Source organism: Rhinoderma darwinii, chromosome 10 (assembly GCF_050947455.1).
Source record: "Rhinoderma darwinii isolate aRhiDar2 chromosome 10, aRhiDar2.hap1, whole genome shotgun sequence".
Taxonomy (NCBI): domain Eukaryota; kingdom Metazoa; phylum Chordata; class Amphibia; order Anura; family Rhinodermatidae; genus Rhinoderma; species Rhinoderma darwinii.
The window spans coordinates 75272358-75279662 of record NC_134696.1 but is presented as its reverse complement, the minus strand read 5'-3'; the positions used below and the strand labels follow the sequence as shown (position 1 = coordinate 75279662).

At 45.7% G+C, this 7305-nt stretch overlaps 1 pseudogene; it reads left to right on the top strand.

Annotated features, from left to right (window-relative positions):
• Window positions 1–851: 851 nt before the first annotated feature.
• Window positions 852–3750, top strand: LOC142662612 (uncharacterized; annotated as a pseudogene).
• Window positions 3751–7305: the final 3555 nt, after the last annotated feature.

Genomic DNA, 7305 nt, shown 5'->3' with positions numbered 1-7305 from the left:
TGTCATCTAGAGCAGGTGGGTGTGGATTTATGTGGTAAATTAATAAGCTCAGTAGTGTAGTTCACCCCTGTGACGTGACCCGAGATCGGCGATCGGCACAGATTGGTGGCATAGCGGTGGGATAGTGTTATTGTCATTTACACTGTTAAAGACGTGTTTTGTTTAAGAAAATAACCTTTATACTTAAGGGCTGGAGTATCCTTGAAAAGAATACAACAGTCCACAGTGCATACTATTTGTCAGCTAACATACATATGTGCAAAACAGTTTCCCTTTCCCTTCTTATTTTTCTTTTCTTTCGTTTATTTGTAAAAAAAAACGCTTATAGGATGGCAGAGGTGTATAGAAAAAAGAGGAAAGATGAACTGCTGATCCTCTGTGAGGAGAAAAGGCTGGACGGAACGAACAAAACTAAAGTGGATCTGATCCAAGCATTGGTGGCGGATGATATACAGCCCCACCATTCCGTGGGACCAGAGCAGGAACCTTTAGCCTCAGAGGAATGGACAGAAGACTCTAGTCAGGAACTGGCTGGGCATGGCAGTACCAGATCTCAAAACGGTATGGAGTCTTCTCTTTCTCTAATCCTCCAGCAGATGGGCACCTGTGCTCCTGATATGCGGATGCAACTGGTGATGCAAGAGCGCCAAGCAGAGCGAGAAGCTGCACAACACCAAGCGGATCGAGAGTTTGCAGAACGCCAAGTGGCGCGAGAGTATGCAGAACGCCAGGCAGAGCGAGAGTACCAGCTAAAGTTGACTCAAATGCAGCTGCCAAGTGCTTCATCCTCATCTCAGGGTGAGTCCACGGACACCATATACCTTAAACCCCGTCCAGAGCGTTTCCCTGTCATGGAGAAAGACGGCGATCTGGATGTTTATCTAAAAGGTTTTGAAAAGGTCTGCAGACATTTCCAGACTGCCACCTGCAGACTGGGCTAAGTATTTGACTCCCGGCTGAGAGGCAAAGCTCGGGAGGTGTTTGCAGCCCTGCCCACAACTATAGATCAAGATTATGAGGCTATTAAAAAGGCCTTTTATCCAACTATTTAACCTCACCCCAGAGGTATATAGGAAACGATTTAGGGCTTTGCAGCGCACGGGTACTGACAGTTACTCAGACCTGGCCGATGGACTAAAGAACCACTTCAGGCAGTGGAAGCAGGGATTAGATGTCAACACTTTTGAAGATTTGAAGGATCTGATGATCATGGACCAGTTTCTCCACACCTGTCCTATGGAAGTACGACCGTTTATTTTGGACCATGAGCTTAAGACCATGGATAAAGCTGCCCAGATCGCAGATGTATATGTTGCCAACAGAGTGCCAGAGGCATGAAAGCCTGCTGTTCCAGGCTGGAAAGGTGGAAAGCCCCCTATTAACACTTTTGCCCCTACTCGCAGATCACCAGGACGTTTTTCCCCTGCCCCTCTTCCCAGGCCTGCTGTTGATATTTTGGATGCAACCAAGTGGGGCATATCAGCACTGCTTACCCAGAGAAGAGGAAAACCACCCCTTTGCACAAACCATCTATTTTGTCCCCAGCAATTTTGTTTGTGGGTGGTAGGGAGAGGGCATCTTGTGACAATTTACAAGCGGTCACTGTGGGCAAGACGGTTACCATGGGACTGAGGGACACTGGTGACAAAATTACTCTTGTCCACCCAGAGCTTGTTACTTCACAAGACATTATCACAGGAAAAACTCTAACTGTTTCTGGAGTTGGTGGTCTGACCCCTGCCTTACCCATGGCATGAGTTTACCTGGATTGGGGGGCGGGAAGAGGGATGATGGATGTGGGAGTGACGGATAAAATCCCCACTAATGTGTTACTAGGAACTGATCTGGGACGTTTAGTCTCCAGATATATTTCTTTAGACCTTGAGGAGGACTCTGGCTTACTTGCTGCCCCATGTGTGTCGCCGCAGGTAGTATATCATAATAATGAAACTGTCAATACTAGGGAATGTGATGACCCTGTGTACAGCAATGTTATAGAATTGCATAAAGTTACTGTGCTTAGTGATAACCTAGACTCATCTAACAATGCATTGGATATAGACTGTATAACTAGCAATGACGTAGGATGGGATGATTGTATAGCGTCAGATAATGATTTGTGTGGAGATTTAGTAGCGGGAAACGTCATAAACATGCATGAAATCTCTGTCACATCCACACAAACACACCAGTTCACCAAGACGGGGAGAATGTTGTGTTCATTTCTCCTGTAGCACGTAGTCAGGGTGCCTGTAACAGAAACCTGTGTCTGGGTTCTGGGCCCCCTACTGTGTCTGCTACAGAGGAAGCGGGGACAGCTGACAGCCCGCGGCAGAAGTTAGTCAGAATGTGTTGTTATCAGCCAGTACAGACGCAGAATGTCACTTATTTCAGATGGCACTACGCACTGACGATAGTCTGCAGAAGCTGCAACAGCTAGCTGATCGGACACCAGAGGTGGGGGACACTGAAAAAATAACCTGGGACCAGGAGAGGCTGTATAGACAAAGTATTTCCACTGACGCCCAGCAGGATGTATTAAAAGACAGGCAACTAGTGGGGCCATGTCAGTTCAGGGAACAACTCATGCGGGTGGCTCATGAGATACCACTAGCTGGTCCCCTAGGGATAAGTAAAACTAAAAGTCGTTTAAAACACAACTTTTACTGACCTGGCTTAGGGAATGATGTGACAGATTACTGCCGCTCCTGTATTGTGTGCCAAAGGATGGGGAAGTCGGGACCTATTTAACGGGCCACCCTCATTCCTTTGTCCATAATTGATGAGCCTTTTTGATGGATCGCTGTGGGTCTGGTAGGGCCCTTGGCCATACCCAGCAGTTCTGGAAAGCGCTTTATCCTGACGGTAGTGGATTATGCCACACGTTACCCAGAAGCCATAGCATTATCCTCAATCAGGGCTGATAAGGTAGCAGACGCCCTTCTCACCATATTTTCCCGTGTAGGATTTCCCAGGGAGATGCTCACAGATCAAGGGACCCAGTTTATGTCTAATTTCATGTGGTGCCTCTGTAAGAAAATACAGGTGCAACACCTGGCGGCCAGCACTTACCATCCTCAGACTAATGGTCTGTGTGTAAGGTTTAACGGGACCCTCAAGCAGATGCTACGAATGCTTGCGGAGTCCCAAGGGCGATACTGGGAGCGTTATCTCCCACACCTGCTATTTGCTTACAGAGAGGTACTGCAGGCATCAACCGGTTTCTCACCCTTTCAGCTCCTGTATGGAAGGAAGGTACGGGGACCCCTAGATCTCATAAAAGAAGCATGGGAGGGAGAATTGGTTACACCAGAGGTCTATGTGGTTGATTATGTCCTGAAATTCAGAGAGAGGATGCAAGAACTGACAGGCCTAGTACATGAGAACATGGTGCAGGCACAGGCAAGCCAGAAGAGGAGGTATGATAGAAATGCCCGAGAGAGAGTGTATGCGGTGGGTCAGAAGGTATGTGTACTGGTCCCTATGACCCAAAACAAACTCCAGGTGGCATGGGAAGACCCATATCCCATTCATCAACGCCTAAACGATGTGAACTATGCAGTCATGATCGATCATGTTCGAAGGAAACACAATGTTTTTCATGTGAATATGATGAAGGCGCATCATGACTCGGATATGTGCGCTCTGCCAGTCTGCAGTCTGCCAGAGGATGGAGAAAGTGAAACACTGCTGGATTTAGTGGCTTCAGCAAAGGAGATAGGATCCATTGAGGATGCCGTAGTTAATTAACAGCTGTCTGAGGGTCAGTAGTCCAAGCTGCAGGAAGTACTTAACCCCTTCCTTGCCACTTTTACAGGGAGACCTGGGAGAACTCAGCCATCAAATCACCATGTCGACACGGGGGATCACCAACCTGTTAGGTAAGCAGCTTATAGAGTTTCCCTAGAAGTGAGAGTTGACATGAATAAAGAAATAGAGGAAATGTTAGGGCTAGGCGTGATCCAGGAGTCTCAAAGTGCCTGGGCATCACCTGTGCAGTGCTTGTCCCCAAAAAGGACAAGACAACGCGATTATGCATGGACTACAGGAAGTTGAATACCATCATTGTGTTTGATGCGTATCCAATGCCCCGCATAGATGAGCTTTTGGTTCAGCTAGCCAGTGCCCGGTACCTAACAATCATGGATTTAAGTCGGGGGTATTTTCAAATCCCTATGTACGTGGAAGCGCAGGAGAGGTCCGCCTTCATCACCCCCTTTGGACTCTATAAGCGCTTTGTAAACAAGCTGTTAGAGAAGTTTGAAGGGTTTGCTGTCACTTACCTGGATAACATTGCGGTGTTCAGCCAGACATGGGAGGATCACCTGACCCACTTGTCGCAGGTGCTCAGGCATATCCAGGACGCAGGACTGACCAAGCCTGGAAAGTGTCAGATAGGCATGACCGAAGCGCTGTACCTCGGGCACAAGGTGGGTGGAGGAACACTAAAGCCAGAGCCAGACAAGGTAGATGCAATTTCTGCCTGGCCCACTCCTAAAGCCAAAAAACTGTTGTGTCTTTTTTGGAGAATGCAGGATACTATAGAAAGTTTGTTCCTAACTTTAGTTCCCTAGTAAAACCATTGACAGACCTCACAAAGAAGAAACAGCCTCAAATAGTTAATTGGACAGCCAACTGCGAGAGTTCTTGGTCAGCTTTATAAGCTGCCCTTGCTAGCTCCCCAGTCTTGCAAAGCCCGGATTTTACTCGCAAGTTTGTGGTGCAGACTGACGCCAGTGCCTATGGACTAGGCGCAGTGCTCAGCCAGGTAAATACAGAATAATTTATTTGAGCAGAAAGAGTCTACCGAGGAAGGTGGCCTATGCCACTGTAGAGAAGGAAATGTTTGGCCATTGTATGGGCCTTGCATAAATTACAGGCATACCTCTATGGGCGCAGATTTACAGTAGTGACCGACCACAACCCACTTAGTTGGTTGCACAGGGTGGCAGGTGATAACGGGAAGCTGCTGAGATGGAGTTTAGCCTTGCAACAACATGATTTCACTATCCAGCACAAAAAGGGCAGTGAGAATTGCAACGCAGGTGAGTTATCGCACCAGGGGGAAGCTGCGGAGATCGGCTTGGGATATTGATGGCTATATCAATGATCCCATGCCATGTCTTAAGGAGGGAGGTGTGGTGTTATAGGTAAATATCATCCAAAGTAGGTTATTAGGTGGTCAGTTCATAATCCCTTCTGACACAGAAGATACATCGGATTTACCTAAGAAATGCATATCATTGGCTATCAAAGGACGTACACTTTCAGGCAAATGTGTAATTGGTCCTTTCTTCACCAAGGTGCGAGATGTGTTGATTAAGAATTTGTCAGTAGGGCCTGTATCTATCATCAGATAACAATCTCACCCAGGGTTAGAAGTAATTGCCCACACATCCTGACCAAACATCTAAAGCTATGCAAATGGATATCTTTGGTGTGTCTGCCATGTGGACCAGATGAAACATGTGAGAATGGTCTACGCTTAAAGAAAATATGATGCATCAAGGCAAACCCCATCATAGTTGATATTTAAAGTGACCCACATAGCTAGTTATGATCAGGAGAAATAGCCCTCATATATATGTCAAATATATATTGGCTAAAAACATGGGCCTATTACAGTGGTGTTTAATATGCACGGGTGAACGCAGGTAATATATTTCTATGGGATTCCTGCAAGAACACATTTTTATGTTTCTCTATAGAAATACAACTGTATAATAGGAGGAGCACGCTTCATTATCATATGAACAGCCTCCTCTCAGCGACATCACCAGCCAGTGGACTGGAGGGAAGAAATGGGTTTTAAAATGCCAGGAGAAGAGAGGGTCAGTCTGAGTCTTTGGGGATCCATATCTCGGTTGGAGTGACTGCCCGTATTTTCAGATGTCCTCACAGCCAGTATATCACTGCTGTACATCAGTAAGGTTTTGTTCTGTTTCTTTTATGCCATTTATTTTTATAAACTGAAGGCATTGTAACTGTATGCATATTTTTTCATCTTTTAATCTGATAACTATTTTTTGTATTGCACTGCACTATTGTATATTAAATTTGAAATATTAATAAGTCTCTTCCTTGTAGTCCTACAGAACTTAATCTTCCGAAGGTGAAGAACATTACCTGTATTTTATGTTCCATTTGATAATTTGTTATTGTAACTGGTGTAAGGGAACATAGAGACTTAGGCCCCTATTGCCTAGATAAGTATAGGTGGTGGTAGCATACTGTGGTATAAATTATTGGGGTGTTAGAAACCTATGTGAGTAATTTAGCATAATCCTGTCATCTAGAGTAGGTGGGCGTGGATTTTTGTGGTAAATTAATAAGCTCAGTAGTGTAGTTCACCCGTGACGTGAACGGAGATTGGCGATCGTCACACCGCCTAAATGTTATGGTTGCAAGGTATCTAAAAGATAAAATGTAGTTTTGTCAGGAGTAAGTCAGTTTTGTTCCAGGCTATTGCGTATTACAGGCTGCCAGACTAGTGCCCCCAGAAAGAGTGCCCAAGCTTACTATGCTGAAATATGTAGTTTTGAACCCTGGTACATTACTTCAGCAGAGTCCAAAAGGGGGGAGTAGTGAGGAGACTGATCAGGTACAATTATGTTTTGTTTTTTGTTTTGAATTAATGACTTTGGTTCTAGGAAGTCTACAAAATGTGTATGAGACCCCAATGAGTAATCCAGATTAAATGTGTATGACAGTAACCTAAATCTTGAGGTTTTTCTGTGTAGCATGACTTTGCATTGTACTATTGGAGGCATGTGTCAGATAAAAGGTACAGCAGTGGGAAATTCCCATTTGAAAACTTTATTTCTTGTGCAAGGAAAATTTTAGAGCAGAAAATCCTGTGAAGTATATATAATAATAAGAATCAGTTTGTATTTATCACTTTTGGTTACTGCTCAATGTGAATGTTTAATGTAAATATGTCAACTGAATTACCCGATTAAGATCAATTAATGATTATGCGATGAAAAGATTGTTCTCCACAGGAAGTGTCCAAGTGGGAGGGGAAGGCGTGAAAACCAGATTCTAACAGAATGTGGACAAATAAAGGAAGGTAAACTGGTAGAACCCAAGGCACTCTTGATAGCACTTGCATTGATGGTGTAATGTCCGTGGCTGCGGGCTGTCAGCTCCAGCCTCCCGCTGACAGCCGCAGCCACGAGTCGGCAAGAGCTGGCCCCAGCCTCCTCCTCAGGAGACGCCAGCGCTTGCATCCACTCACCTCCGCCGGAGCCCGCAGGGTGCGCGCGCACGCGCGTCCCCGCTCTTAAAGGGGCAGCGCGCGCACCG